This window comes from Esox lucius, chromosome 7, assembly GCF_011004845.1.
Source record: "Esox lucius isolate fEsoLuc1 chromosome 7, fEsoLuc1.pri, whole genome shotgun sequence".
In the NCBI taxonomy this organism is placed as follows: domain Eukaryota; kingdom Metazoa; phylum Chordata; class Actinopteri; order Esociformes; family Esocidae; genus Esox; species Esox lucius.
Window position 1 is genome coordinate 21,357,607 of NC_047575.1, and position 14,925 is coordinate 21,372,531.

Genomic DNA, 14,925 nt, shown 5'->3' on the forward strand with positions numbered 1-14,925 from the left:
CTGATTCAATTGTTCCTTAGTTATGGGTAAAACAGACTCATGTTGAACTAGTTAACTCAGTGGGTTTAGCTACATACTGAGAGGGAATAGCTAACTCAGCCATTTTCAGTGTTGATAGCCAACTAACTGGAGGGTTGGAGAGATGAGGAGAGGAGAGAAGGGGTAGCGGGGGTGAGAGTGCTGCCTAATGGAGAAATCAATGCGCTTCAGAGCCCAAAAAGAGGAGGGGTAAAGGCGAAGGACGAGGTGAAGGAGAGAAGGAGAGGAAAGAAGGAGAGGAGGATGATAAGAGGAGAATGAGGAAGAGGAGGGGGAATGTCCACCCAGTTGAGTGGCTTCATGAAAAAATAAACAGCTAATCATCACCAGGATGGGGAGCTTTCCTGCTGCGCCTGGCTGGGAGGGACCACGGGGGGGGGAGGGGAGCACTGGACACACTCACCCTCCAGTCGGATGTTCCCCTTCCCTCCAGCCCTGCAGCCTCTCCCTGTCGGGCCGACCTGCTGCTTCCCTGGGTTAAAAGTGGCCGGAGGAGAGAGAGAGCAACTATTTTCATCCCCCTGAAAACCCCCCACGCAAAACAACCTGGGATGTGAAATATTGATGAGACGTAACATATTTTCAGTGAGGTAATTGTTTCTTTTCTTTCTTCGCCCTGCCATCACCGATGCCATCACCTGGTTGAGTCGGGGCATTTCTACCACACAAGGGCACACTTACACACAGCTCAGACACACACACATTTGCAGCGAGACCTGTCAGGCTCTAAAAGTACCCTGTGACACACTGCTACAATTTCCCATTGGCCTATCTCTGGCACAGGTGGCGTAACAGACACACACACACACACTCACAGACACTCGCACACAGCAAATACACTCAGCCAGGAGGGCAGAGGCTCTAATGGCATAGACAGGGCCGAGTTGTGAAGCACAGACAGAAGATGCACGCTGTGCCAGATGTGGAGGGAGAAGCACTGCGCTGGATGATGTGCTAAGGCCATTTACAGCTAGAGAACATGGCCATGTCCTGTCCCACTGTCCTACTCCAACGTGATACTGTTCAAAAGCATCAGTCTGGTTGTGGTTCTGCAAAAAAAGATACGCATCATAAAACATGATGTCAAAGTGAAACCATTGCATTTAATCAGGGGAATATTATCCCCACTCTATCTGTGTGGGGAAAGGTGTCAAGGATGTGAGGGAAAACCTCGCATTCAGTTGATGGAGGGGTTAGGAGGTAGCTCACCTCATCCAACACAAATGTGTAGCACACACCTTGGCCATGCACGCCAAGGGGCTCATCACACATCAGCCATGAGGTGGATAGGTGAGGAGTCATCTATGACAATCAGGAATGAAGGGGGTGAGTGGTGGTTATGATGGGAATGGGGCCAGGTTGGGAGTTTTGGACAGCTGGACAGCTGGGTTAACACCCCTACACTTTAGTGTCACGGAATGTTGGTGACCGGTTTAATGTCCCATCAGGATAAATAGGCAAACATACATTAAATTATAAGTCTCAAAACTCCAAATATCTCAATAAATGAAAAAACAATTAGTAGTAAGAGCAGCTGATTAGCATAAGGGCCAAACACATTGTGTACTAGGCCACTCAATCACACATAATCTGTTTTTAATCAAACATTTGCTGGACCTGTTTAGGCTTTCAAATTGGGTCTTTGGACTGTTTTCCTCAGACCATGAGAATGCCTGTGATAGGATCATGATTTACTGTCCACTGCACTTGGTGGTGGGTAGAGTTCCGTTCGAGTCGGTCACTCGAGACAACACTGTATGGGTTTTGTGCTCATCTAGCACATCTACTGAACACGTTATACAATCAAGCATTGAAAAGCTAGGTGCTATTAATATCAGCCAAACATCCATTCCCTGATTCTTCGCTTGTAATTACACCAAGCAGGACACCTGTATGGAACATGATATTTTGGTAACCAGGCAACAAGTTAACTGACAGACTTAGGGAGGGTTTCCAGCGGCGTTGTGTGCTAATGTTTGTACCAGATCATGTTCCCGTGCTTACATTTCGGACTAATCAACTAGCCTGTGTAGCCTGGCTGAGATGGCTTGCAAACACAAAGTGATGCAGGCTACCTCTGAGTCCCGTGGGCAAGTCAGTCCAGGTCCTGAGTATGTATGTGAGATTATGGACATCCCAGTTTGGACAGGAACAAATCCAATAGAAAACTAGGCTCTGTTAGATACCTCACACTGGCCAACACTTCTTATGATCATCGTTCTTTGCCCCCAATGACTGGAATGAACTGCAAAAGGCTCTCAAACAATGATGTTATCTGATCATACACCAGCTAAGCACTGTATGTGTCTGCATTTATTTATCACTTTTTATGTTATAATTCAGCAATTTCTGTCCTATTCTCTTGTACATATTACTTAGATTGTAAACATTTGTATCTTATTGTTCACTTTCAATTGTTAAGCCTTTGGCCAGGTCGCCACTGTAAATAAATAAATAATTATTATTATTTCTTAATTTACATTAACTAGCAGAGGAGTGTCCCTGTATAAAGTTTCAGGAGGGACGTTCTTACTCACTACTCATGCTATTGGCTTGGCTCAGTTGTGAAGATCAGACATGTTTACACGTCTGGTGGCACAGTCCCATCTGTGGGTGATCCGGTCACAGGTGCCAGAACAGGATAGACAGCTGTACTCAGAAGAACCCAATTCCACTGGTTGTTTTGGTGGGAGAAGTAAAGCAAGGCGCTCCACTTTTAAAATGTCCTTTCTGTGGCTGCCGACAAAGGCCTGGTTGCTAGAGCAGCCGTTCTGGAGTCTGGGGCATCTTGTGTCTGGGTACATCTAATTTTTCCAAGACACTGTGACATCATAGCTCCCTGTTCGTTTGGGTAAGTAACAGATCATTTTATTATGGTGTCTGTCAGACTCGTTTTTTTTGTTTGAAACTCTCATAGCCGGAATCAAATCATTCAGCGTCATCGGGCGTTTTCCTCTGACACCACCTGGTGTAGAGGTCTTGGATGACAAGAGACTTGAGCCTGGCGATGAAATCTGCCTTAGCCTCCCAAGACCACGTGTCTGCATATGAGGACATGTTTTAGGCTTTCATGCACCTTGTTCTTCATTCTGCTTAACTTAAACCTATTGTCCTTATTAGAGGGCAGTTGTCTGCACCATACTTAGATATTATACTTATCAGGTCCTACTAATCCCAAATAGCTAAGAGAAATAAAAAATGCATACATTATCAAAGCTCAGGTCTTAGGAGGTTAGTATTGAACAGCACAGCAGCTACCATGCCAAAAGGCTCACAACGGTATTACTGTAGAACTGCTTGAGGACCGGAGGGCCCATGAAACATTTTTCAGTTTTCCAAAAGGGAAGAGACTCTGACTTGCTCTCTTTGAAAATCTTCAGCACCAGTAGGTTGCAGTTGGGTTATAAGGACACTCTTGGGATTGTATTTGGACTTGGAAACTGGGTGTTACAAGCAGTTGTTTTGGGTCTGAACAGGTAAAAGTGGCTTCTTCTCCCAAATGTCACAGAGGAAAGAAGATAGACAACTTCCTCTCTACTGCATAAACTCTGCACAAACTCACTCAGTGCCATCGTATTGGACCTGAGATTAAAGCTGGTTGACCTTTTCTGGTTGGGTCTCCACCTGTCCAATAGGAGGGGGAAGGCCTGCTGGCCCGGTAGTGTAGTCTGGCTTCATTTGAACTCAAAGTGGGGCAGAGACTAATTCATCCCACCGTGGTTGGATGGAGGGAAGCAGCGAGTGCACGGCTGAGGAGGGGTAGCGGTCTAGAGCCAGAAAGGCTGAACATGTCAGAGGTATCAGACTTTTATGTTGAAGGCGTGGCAGCTGCATCAATCCAGTGTTATTTCTGAAGGTACTGTGCCGCTTAGGGGTCGGATGTAAGTTCTGTTAAATGGTGAGCAGTTTAGAAATGTTTCACGGAGGACTTAGGGGGGGCTGTGTGTGCGGTTAGAGAGAAGGGGTTGGATGGACTTTTGTTAAGTGGTGCTGCTGCTGTCTTGTTGGGTGTTGCACTGTGTTGTCATGTATAACGTCGAATGGGACTGCGTGGTGGTTGTGGGGGCACACAGTATGTTATTGGAGGGATTGGGGCTAAGGTAAGAGGTGGTGGTTTCAGTGTAATGAAGGTCTCATTAAAGTCAAAAATGTTCTTCCTCCTCACCCGTGCCTTCCTCCCTCTCTCTACATGCTATGTATCTCCCCCTTTCCTCCCTCTCTCTACATGCTATGTATCTCCCCCTTTCCTCCCTCCTCCATCTATTGCTTCTGTCTCTCATTCACCTCCCCTCTTCTCCATTCCACTTCTTGTCCCCCTACTGTCTTCTCTTCCCTCTTTCCTTTACCTCCCCATCTCTCCCCTCTCTCTTCACCTCCCCTTCTTTTTCTCTCCTTCTCCTCTCTCTCTCTCTCTCTCTCTCTGTAGGGGGAATATGAGAGTTAAAGAGTAAATCTGTCATGACATTAACGTGTTACAGTGAGCAGAGCAGCACTCAGGAAATGACTTCCTACATTATGTGAGTCAGGCCAACAGGACAGACAGCACAAGTCACTCAAAGAGAGAGAGAGTAGGCGTCTGTTAAACCTGTCTCAAGGCACACTCACGGATTGTGTTTAAAGTAAAGAGACAAAAGCCAGGAAGAGACGATAAGGTTAAGAAAATAACAGAAAAGGGAGATCACAAGAAATAAAGGGATTAGATGGGGGTTTACAAGAGGAATATGTTGGGGGAAGAGAGAGAGAGAGTGAGAGAGGAGGACAAGGCTCACCACACTCAGCTACAGGAAAGACTGCAATCAATAATTTACATCATCTGTCACCACTCGCTCCACTGGACCACTCAACAAACAGTGCAGACAAATTAAGGTAAAAACACACGCAATAGCTGCACACACACACACACACACACACACCTCTGCCACAACCGACCCAAACAATTCTCTACTAAGCTCGCAACCAGCAGACAGCAGAGAACAGGCTCAACAGAGGCCAAGACATCCCTACTATACATATATCGCCTGTTTAATTTTCAAACACATGCTGCCATTTTAGTAGTCTAGACTCTGGACTAAGGAAAATGTGCTTCTTTTTTTCTCAGCCCTTTGTCTCTTACAGTAGCCATATTATATTCATATATGTCAGTGTGTGCGTTTTAATATTTGATACATTCCTATCTTTGTTGTGTATCCCAGAGTGTATGATTAGTCTGTTCCGGAGTATAAACAGCAAAGGCATAGCACCATTTTACTTTTACAGTATATTTGTTTATACTATATCAAGGGGATGAAATGAATACCATTATGAACACTATTTGTACAGCAGCTCTGGTCCTCTGATTGTATTACTGTGAACATGTATAAGCTGAAATATGACTTTTGTTCCCTTGAATAAAAAACAGTAGAACTTGTGTTTTGATCAATAGTAAAGCTTGACGGACAGAAAAACAAAAATCATCCTTGTGTTCCAGAGACACTTCATGACATTTTTAGAATGTATATTTAGTCGTGACTGTTATAAGTAAGTAGCTCCAACATGAAGACAGACTCCGGCCAAACTCATATTACTAAAAGTGAATTCAAAGTTGGACAGAAATTAAGCATAACGTTATTATTTAATTTCAAGTCAATTTTATATTTTTTTAGAGCCAATGCGCAATGTCTAAGTTAGTTAAATGCTGAGTGCTTAATATTTCAAAGCATGTAATTTGCAATTTCTTTATTCCTTTTTGTCTGCATGCTGATAAGGCTATATTCTTTTCATTTTAAATTAATTTCAAGCAAGTACACTTACTATTTTATTTGCCTATATCTATAGGCAAAATGTTGTTTAAACATTCTGAACACTTGATTTTCTCGGCAGCCGATAGTGTATCGGAAATGCTTTACTATTTCGTTGTCGTATAAGCTAATAATTTAGTCCAACTTGGCGATGCATAGGCTACTTGGCGATATATATATATTTTTAAAGACTGGTAGATATAGCTGTAGACTATTTGAAATTATGATAACTTTCCTAGTGCATCCTCATCCCTTCACGTTGTTAATAAAAACAAGCTACCCTTCATTAAAATACTGGCCTGCAGTAGGCCTATATGACTTGGTTAACAGCGGCAAACCGTGACTACTGGAGCTAGACCCTCAGTAGCGGAAAAATATATGACATCATACATATAGATAGAAAACTCGGAAGCCTGTGTGTACAGAGCATGACTTGATACCTTTCTTTTGCGGACTTATGTAAAGAAACGCGATTATCTGATCACCGTCGACCCATGCCTGCTCTGAAGCAACAAACGTACACAACGGTTGCAAAAATCGATACCAAGAACCACGTTAGAAGAAAATGTGTGTCGTTTCAAAGAAACATTTGCCAAAACAGTCACTCAAATAGTTTAGGAATAAATTCAACCATAGAACTACTCACATTGTTTCAAGACCACGGACAGTATCTGGTGTCAGAGAGAAAAAGTTGCGCGATGTCCAGCATGCAAGAAAAAAAATGCAAGACATGTCATGTACCCCGTACTTCCAATTGCAACGTCAGTCATTACCTTTGTTTTTACCAAACAACATGTTATCTAAAGTTTTATAATATTTTACACTTTGTATTCAAAATGATAGGACTGAGATAGCAATTATGATCTATTATGATCATCACAAAGTCCATTCTCCTCTCCTTTATGAAATGGATAATGGCAGGTTCATGTAACTTGTCTTTTGATTTTAAATCTTTTTTTGATTTAGATCAAAGCCAGGACTGACAGTCGGTCAACATCTTTACTTAGACTCACTGCAAAAAGCTAGCCAGGTAGCTGGGCTCAAGAGGGCTCAAGCGAGAAAACTAAATAAGGCTCGCTATTGGCTCTGAATTTGTTACGTATACTTAGGCCTTCAAGACACCTTGAGGCTTCATACCATTGTCCCACCTATTACAAGACAATTTTTGATTGGTTGATTGGTTCTACTGTCATTCCAAACTGCAATTACCAAAATGCTTTTATATATATATGTATATAACCAATACTCGACATAAATAACCACAAAATTCTGTTTGAATTATGACTAAACAAAAAATGAACTCCGCTCATATACTCTGCTGTGTGAGCATGAGCCATAGCAAGCATGTCTGACAGTCCTCCCAAGTGGGTAGCCTCATGAAAATAAAACGATATAGACCACCGAACTGGTCAGCGTTGGCCCTATTATTGATAATAATAATAATAGTACAATAATATAACAATTAGGGCTGTCAAAGTTAATGCGGTAACGTGTGTGATTCATTTAAAATACTTAATGTCATTTTTTTGTTGAGTGTTAATTACTTTTTTAGCATTAGAGCCATCCATCGTTTGATCTTGACTTTAGCGGGAGCTGTCTGGAATTCACTAATCGCACACACTTATGGTTTTCCTGTAGGAGGTTGTCTTGACCTGAGCGATTCACAGGCATTTGTTTTTCAATATATTATTGGAGAGTAGGCATTCATGTCGTGAATCGTGTTTACTTTGCACTCACTTAATAACAGCCTAAAATGCGTTAGTAGGCTACACATCCATTAGTATATGTGGAATATCTCTCTTGCTTCCCGCACCCCAGTCTCAAACCCATCAACCGATAATGCTAGCTGTGACTCCCCTAACTATTCATGTTGCGTGAATCAATCTGCTAACACCTTGCTCGTAGCATGGTAAGTTGTCAATATTTAATGTTTTTGCTAATATAAGCTAAGCATACATTTTTCCATTAATCTGTTTTAGGACTGTTTTAGGACTTTGGTCTCTTTCCCTTAATAAAGTTGACACGTTGTTGGATCTTTGGTTCCTCTAGTGGAACCTGTCACACACAGGTTCCACTAGAGGACGTTGGGCCTTAATGCCACCCTCATGGAGTCTGTTTCTGACAGTTTGGTCAGAAACATGCATGCCAGTAGCCCGCTGGAGTGTATTTTGTAGGGCTCTGGCAGTGTTCCTCCTGTTCCTCTCTGCACAAAGAAGCAGATATCTGTCCTGCTGCTGGGCTGATGCCCTTCTATGGCCCTGTCCAGCTCTCCTTGTGTAACGGCCCATCTCCTATAGATTCATATAGATAACACTGTCAGATTGTGATGTTGATTTTTTGTTTACCTGTAGATAGATTATGATGTTGATGTTTCTCTATCATGCTGTCTGATGTTGTGTTAAGAGCTACTGTACAATTCTTAAAATAGTGTAATCTGACACTATCTGTTGTTTACATGACATTTTATTTAACTGCAGTAAGGGTCTACTCTACCTAGGTTACAAAGCAAAAGTTTCACATCAAAACATGAGTTGAAAAGAATCACAGTGATAAAGAAGATCAAATAATATCTTATATTAATAATATTAATAAATATGAATCAAATAGATTAATATTAATCTAGTTGAATTTACTTCAGAACAACGTCTCATTCTAGTCCAGGCTTGGTCTTCCTCTAGAACGTCTCCAGTAGCCAATGGTGACTCTCTTAACTGACTTCCAAACATGATGGAAGAATCCATTCTTCTTGGGGGATTTCTGGCAACCTGGAAGATGAGAATAATAATTTTTTAGTATTAAACAAAAAATGTGGTATACACTTTGGAGATGGGGACCGTACACTGAACAAAAGTATAAACGCAACACTTTTGTTTTGCCCCCATTTATCATGAGCTCAACTCAAAGATCTAAGACTTTCTCTATGTACACAAAAGTCCTATTCCTCTCAAATATTGTTCACAAATCTGTCTAAATATGTGTTAGTGAGCACTTCTCCACCTCACAATCCATCCACACTGTCTGCCATCTGCCCTGTACAGAGAAAACCAGGGATTCATCCATGAAGAGAACACCTCTCCAATGACGCCTTCGAATGTGAGCATTTGCCCACTAAAATCGGTTACGACGACAAACTGCAGTCAGGTCAAGACCCTGATGAGGACGACAAGCATGTAGATGAGCTTCCCTGAGACGGTTTCTGACAGTTTGTGCAGAAATTCTTTGGTTATGCAAACCGATTGTTGCAGCAGCTGTCTGGGTGGCTGGTCTCAGATGATCTTGGAGGTGAAGATGCTGGATGTGGAGGTCCTGGGCTGGTGTGGTTACATGTGGTCTGGGGTTGTGAGTCCGGTTGGATGTACTGCCAAATTCTCTGAAACGCTTTTGGAGACAGCTTATGGTAGAGAAATTAACATTCAATTCACGGGCAACAGCTGTGGTGGACATTCCTGCAGTCAGCATGCAAATTGCATGCTCCCTCAAAACTTGCGACAGCAGAACAAGGTGAAGATTCTGGAGTGGCCATCACAGTCTCCTGACCTTAATATCATTGAGCCACTCTGGGGAGATCTCAAACGTGCGGTTCATGCAAGATGACCAAACACTTTGCATGACATGGAGGTATTTTGCCAAGACAAATGGGCGGCTATACCATCTGCAAGAATTTGGAGCCTCATGGACAACTATTACAAAAGACTACATGCTGTCACTGATGCTAAAGGGGGCAATACACAGTATAAAAAACTAAGGGTATGCAGACTTTTGAGCACAACTGTACGTATTGGTGTGTAAACCTCAGACCCATCGTCAGACCTTACTAGCACAGGTGTCAAACCGGTTCCACAAAGGGCCGAGTGTCTGCAGGTTTTTGGTTTTTCCTATAAATTGGTTCCTAGTTCATACCTACACAACCAGGTGAGGGTAGAAACTAACCAATCAGTGACCTAATTAACCAATCAAGTACAAGGAGAGAGCAAAAACCTGCAGACACTCGGCCCTCCGTGGAACCGGTTTGACACCTCAGGCTTACAGCATTTTAAATATGCGAGTGATTTTTTTTCTCCAACTCCATCCGTCAGCTTTGTACAGAAAGTGTTAGGGAGGTTTTGCTATTGTTTCAAGTATGGATTTACGCTTTAAGCTCTTGCTTACTCACTGATCTACAAAACACATTTAAATTTAAAGTACAGTCAATCAGCCAGTCACAATTTACAAGTGATACATTGATGTTTAAATCCTTGGGTGATCTTGGTTAAACTCTTATTTATGTGTCATGCAGTGTTTTAGCATCTTGTCCCTGTAACTGTTGAGTTGCTAAGTAAGCCATTTGGATACTTCATGCCCTATTTTTTATTTATATTTTACATTGCATTTCTAGACTGTGAATGTGTAAATGTCTTTATCATCACTTTTCAAACATGGGCCAACAACACTTGTGAACAGTTGAGGGGTTGGAACTGCACAAACACATAAATAGCGAGCGTGGTGGAATAAAAAGTATGAGTCAGACAATAAGACTGCGTTTCTTTGTTTAATATAGTCTTGAAAAAATATCTGGGCTTTTCTAGATAACAGGGAATATAAGAGCCCTTTTATGTGCACAGTTATACTATAACGCTATAACAGTTCAATCTGAAGCCATGGATTGGTTGGTTGGGTTTGCTCCTCTCATAACAGTCAGTGCCACATTAGTGCTTATTTACATTATGAGAGAGAGAATGAAATGCTAAATAAATTTATCTTAGTCTATTGAGTCTTCTTCGATTTTCTCTGAAAATTTATCATAATGGAAACAAACCCTTAGTCAACCTGTTGTTCCACAGTGCACTTTATAGGGGACAAGGAGACGATTTTCCCCACAGGTGCCCACATCTCCAGACACGAATACACCTTACATTGCAGATATCAATAGCAGGAGACAGCATATTCCAACGTAGCATTCACCACATTCTAACAAGCCTCACCCCGAATGTTCATAAGATAATTGTGTCATAACTGTATCTAGTTTCTGTGTAGTGTGCACACATTATGGCTTGATTTCTCCTCAGTTGACTCAGTCCTGTGGAGTACGTCTCTAACATGGTGCTGTAAATTCCAACCCTATGGACATGATTATGCAAACTAAGATCTAGTTTTAATCTAGATGTAAGGTAAAATAAAATCTGTGCACATTGACCACAGGTGTCTCTCCAAAAGCCTAATGCCATCCCCACATCAGTTTGGGGAAGGTGGGATTCTACAGACGTTCTACACTGTTAGACCAGCAATAGTCAGATTTAGTACAATCACCTAATTATTACCATTAGCTGGAGGATATGAAAGGAAAGGAAGAAAACTTACTCCAGTTCTTTACGGCATGCAGTCACTTGTCCTTAGCACTTCTGCTCTCTCCCACCAACTTGTGTCATGCCATATAAGAGGCAGTCTAGTGGGGATGTTACTGTAAAGTCATTCCCCAGAAGAGAGAGGCTAGTGGGGATGTTACTGTAAAGTCATGCCCCAGAAGAGAGAGGCTAGTGGGGATGTTACTGTAAAGTCATGCCCCAGAAGAGAGAGGCTAGTGGGGATGTTACTGTAAAGTCATTCCCCAGAAGAGAGAGGCTAGTGGGGATGTTACTGTAAAGTCATGCCCCAGAAGAGAGAGGCTAGTGGGGATGTTACTGTAAAGTCATGCCCCAGAAGAGAGAGGCTAGTGGGGATGTTACTGTAAAGTCATGCCCCAGAAGAGAGAGGCTAGTGGGGGTGTTACTGTAAAGGCGTTCCCCAGAAGAGGGACTGACAGAAGTCAGCTCTTTGTATACATGACTATGTTTTTTGCACATATTGCGACAATAAATACAAAAGTAACCATTTTGTTCTGAAATGAAGATGTTGTTGACTTCCCCAACCTTGCCAAACCCTAAGCAACATACCCACACATGAAAGCACACTCCTCCAGCCACTCAGTCCCCCTCAGACCCCTGTCCCGGACCCCTGGCCATGCAGACACACTCCTCCAGCCACTCAGTCCCCCTCAGACCCCTGTCCCGGACCCCTGGCCATGCAGACACACTCCTCCAGCCACTCAGTCCCCCTCAGACCCCTGTCCCGGACCCCTGGCCATGCAGACACACTCCTCCAGCCACTCAGTCCCCCTCAGACCCCTGTCCCGGACCCCTGGCCATGCAGACACACTCCTCCAGCCACTCAGTCCCCCTCAGACCCCTGTCCCGGACCCCTGGCCATGCAGACACACACCTCCAGCCACTCAGTCCCCCTCAGACCCCTGTCCCGGACCCCTGGCCATGCAGACACACACCTCCAGCCACTCAGTCCCCCTCAGACCCCTGTCCCGGACCCCTGGCCATGCAGACACACACCTCCAGCCACTCAGTCCCCCTCAGACCCCTGTCCCGGACCCCTGGCCATGCAGACACACACCTCCAGGCCTCATCAATATTGTAGGTGGTACTTAACAGACAAAAGAGAGTAAAGGCCGTGCCCAGGGCACCCGGGAATGAGAGGATGAGGGGGCAATGAGAAGGAGGTGGGGGGGCTAAAGCCTACTTCCGCTTCCTCAGAAAAACACCAGACGATGTTCACATCTAACGTAAGTCTAAATACTATATCGTTTCTACATCTTTATGTCATTGTTAAGATGTCTCTAGGACTTCAGGTTGCTCTCAGTAGCTATGCTTTGTTGGTGGGCTGTATGTTGAATGTCATAAATATAATAGAGAATGGATAAGAATCACGAAAGTTTATTTTATTGGATGAATTGTTATTGGTTATTATTTACAGGTTTTGGTTATTTTCAATCGCTGGATCCAATAAAAGGGGCCAGATTTAAATGAAACACTGATGCATGTTTATAATCTGAGAGCGAGGGGCTAGGATGTATTTGTCATGGGAAACAGCCACCCTCACAGAGCCGCTCTGCCTCTGTGTCGGCAGAATTGGCTCAGTTAACAAAATCAATACGGCTGGGTGTGAGTGTGTTTGAGCGTGTGCGAGGCTGTGTTTGAGCGTGTGTGTAAAAATGTGTGAGTGTGTCAAGGCAGGTGAGAGCAGAGCAGGCTCCCAAGATAGGACGTCCCTTCACACATATAAATTATTAAAGTGTCACGACACGAGGAGCGCCCCAGTGGTCAGGGGTCAGAAACCATTACTCCCTGGGCTTTCTGGGGCACTTGACGGAAAGAGAAGAGAACGGAGCACTCTCCGCTCACCAGGGCTCAATGTCCAAGCCCTGTGTACGGGCTCCACTGGATCTGAAGTAAGGCCCTGACTCCCAACCAACACACACACACACACACACACTTGAGCTAAAGCCACCATGTATTCAAATCTCTTGGTGTTTTAAACAAGTAGAATCACTTCTGTTCTGGAAGGGATGATGTTCTTCTTCTCTCTGACTCTTACTTGTAGGGAATCTTTCTTTGCCACTGTGCTGCGTTTTGCTCATTAAGGGTTTGTGACAACAGCTGATGTAAAATATGTCGGCTCTGCGTTCACACAAACAGGACCACACATTGTCCACTGAAACTGCATTAAAGTTCCAATGGGCATATTCTCCCCGTGACAAGACCCACTTCCCCCCAGAAATCTGTCTTCATGATCACCCCAACCTTTCACTTCCCCCGCCTCACCAAGTTCACCCCTGCCCCTCTCTGAAAGGCTGCATTAAAGGCAAGGGGACAAGACGGGGAGGGATGGCTGGCTGATGCGTGTACCGTTAAAGGGCCAGGCAGGCTGAGCCCAGCAGAGTGTAGCCCAGCTAGCTGCTTGTGTCTGGGCCAGACCTCACTCATGAAATATTGAAAGCCAGTGTCCCTTCTAGGAGCTGGCTCGCTCATTTTGGTGGTGGGGAGCGCCATTAATATTTTACATTGCAATCTCCTGCTTGACAAACTCTCCCTCATGATTGGCTAAAAGCGTTCCAAGCCCCTCTTGCTCGACGGCTGCCCCTCCTCCCCACGATGTGTTTTTTTCTTCCCTTCTTCTTTTTAACCAAATTTCATTTCTGGGCAAATTAATAACGCCCGGTGATTTTGGCAACCCGGACCCTCAGCCCCTTCGCTAACAGGGCCCTCCTGGGGCCAGGGTGGTCCCGCTGAATGAAGTGGCATCAATTTTTTATGAAGAGCAGGTTATCCTATTTAACCAGATTAAAACAGGCGGTGAGTGAAGAGATGGTTGCAGCAGAGAAACAAGCAAGGCAGAAAATATTACCTCCCCTGTTCTCTTCTTCTGTCCCCCAAATCACCCTCCCTTTCTCTGACCTGTCTACTTTACTTCCCTTCTGCCCAAACCCCCACCTCCATTACTGGACCGTACCCAACCTCCTCCCAAACCATTAACCAGGTTAGGACTGAGGGCTTTGCTTCCCCTTTGCCAGGTAAAGCCCTTTCCCTCTGTCTCTCACTTTCCCTCTCTCTCCCTCTCTGGGCCTGTCTTTGTTATCTTACTCACTATTTTATCTGATGCAATTATGTACATAATCCAGCCATTTATGGGTTTGATAAATGCTTAAAGACCAGCTATGATACGTTAGCTAGCTCCATTCCTCAGGGTTCTGCATGGAAAAGCTCACTGCACTACATTGCTTTCTATAAACACACTTTGGTACAGACAGTTACACTTTTTTAACCTCGGATACTGGGATATGAACTCAGCAAAATGTAATATGGAATATCTACTAGATACCAGTTCAGCATCGTTTTGACCCATTCCCTAATGGTTTTGATTTTGGGGTGGTTTTGCTTTTCCTAGATCTGTGCCTAAAGGCATGTATGAAGATAAACGATCCGTCAAACTAACCAGCTTAGACCAGAATGGCTTCCTTCATAACATTCAGTGTCCAGTCATCAGAGCTATAGCAGAGTTAGATTCAGTAAGAGGTTTGCCTTTTTGCTCCTGTTTCACCCGAGGTGGGAAAAAAAAACAGGTTTTGATGTATGATGCATTTCTGAGCACCATTCTCCTCTACCACCTTTGAGCACTCACAGCCTGCCCGCCTACCAGCCTGTCTGCATACCGTACAGCTAGACAGAAAGACAGACAGTCAGAATGAAAGACAGATTAACTAACAGTGTGACAGACAGATTTACCAACAGATTGACTTTTTGACAGA

The 14,925-nt window shown here is 43.8% G+C and overlaps 1 long non-coding RNA gene across 1 annotated transcript; it reads right to left on the reverse strand.

Annotated features, from left to right (window-relative positions):
• Positions 1-475: 475 nt before the first annotated feature.
• LOC114839563 lies at positions 476-6,537 on the reverse strand. Its single transcript, XR_003781972.1, has 3 exons — positions 6,463-6,537; positions 1,249-1,341; positions 476-1,088 (listed from the first exon to the last, which is right to left on the reverse strand). It is a non-coding gene; the product is annotated as an uncharacterized LOC114839563 (long non-coding RNA).
• Between the last annotated feature and the right edge of the window lie 8,388 nt (positions 6,538-14,925).